This window comes from Aotus nancymaae, unplaced genomic scaffold (genome assembly GCF_030222135.1).
Source record: "Aotus nancymaae isolate 86718 unplaced genomic scaffold, 86718_ANA_hifiasm-v0.15.2.pri h1tg000004l, whole genome shotgun sequence".
NCBI lineage: Eukaryota > Metazoa > Chordata > Mammalia > Primates > Aotidae > Aotus > Aotus nancymaae.
In genome coordinates, this window is record NW_026988415.1 from 5,420,479 (window position 1) to 5,421,713 (window position 1,235).

Below are 1,235 nucleotides of genomic sequence, written 5' to 3' on the forward strand. Positions count from 1 at the left end.
AAAAACAATGTTCAATAAATTTTAAGATGGCATTTACCATATTTGTGAAAAGTTGAACATTACAAATGAAGTCCAGTCATATCTTTAGAAGGGGTAAACAGCAATAGCATTTACTGAATTGTAATTACTATTAAAATTCAAAAAACTGAGCATATTCATTTAACCGCAACCCAGTCTTAGTTAAATCAGGACTGCCTAACAAAAATATTCTCTCAGTCATTTCATGATCTGAATTCTGGTGTGTGAGATCTATTAAAATATGGTGCACATAGAAAAGTCATGAGACATTTCTGTTTTGTAATAAATAAGGCAGTGGTCAATTATTAGTAGCTTTTTTGAGATAAGCTATCAAGTCTGCCCTTTCTGCCTTCTTCTTAATGCCAGCAAAGATAATTTTTGTTCCAGGAATGTACTTTTGGGAATTCTCCAAATACTTCATCAGTGTATCCTTTCCCCAGGTGATGCTTTATTTTTATTGGCATCTGTGTAAGAGAATCCAACGGCCTGACCTGTCTTCCACCCGAGGAGACCATGGAGATTAACCCAGTTTTATGCTCGCCTCCCTTTTCCGTGGTGTGACACTGGGCACACTTCTGAAGAAAAATCTTCTTGCCTTTCTCAACATCACCCATATTTAATTCTTTTGTCACTGGTGCAATGAAAGTTCCCGCTTGGAAGCCGGATGTCCCTCTATATCCTGTCTTACTTCATTTTGTGCTGCTATAACAGAATACCTAAGATTGGGTAATTTGTAATTAACAGAAATTCATTGTCACATGGTTCTGGAGGCTGGGAAGTCTATGACTGAGGGGCTGGCATCTCTTGAGGGCCTTATTGCTGTATTATTTCATGGCTGAAGGGCAAAGAGAGTGAAAGAAAGGAAGAGAAAAGTGGACTGAATTTGCCCTGTTGAAACAAACCCATTTCTGTGATAACAGCATTAATCTATTCAAACCATAGTACGTCCCTATTTTGCAATATGATGCCTAATACTTAAACAATCTAATTATTTTATTTTATGCATAAGCTAGTCCAAGAGAAAACGTGTCTCCATTTTAAAAGTGAGAAATCAGAATCAGAGAGATTTAATGACTTGTGTAGGGAGAGCTAATGTTCAAATCAAGGTCTCTCCTCTTTTAAAACCTGTGGTTTTCTACTATAACATAACCTGATCATTAATCTTCATAACATGTATTATAGCAAAATACTATTCATTTAAAAGCTAGAAAAAGAGA

At 36.0% G+C, this 1,235-nt stretch overlaps 1 pseudogene; it reads right to left on the reverse strand.

Annotated features, from left to right (window-relative positions):
- Positions 1-316: 316 nt before the first annotated feature.
- LOC105727296 (cytochrome c-like) lies at positions 317-632 on the reverse strand (annotated as a pseudogene).
- Positions 633-1,235: the final 603 nt, after the last annotated feature.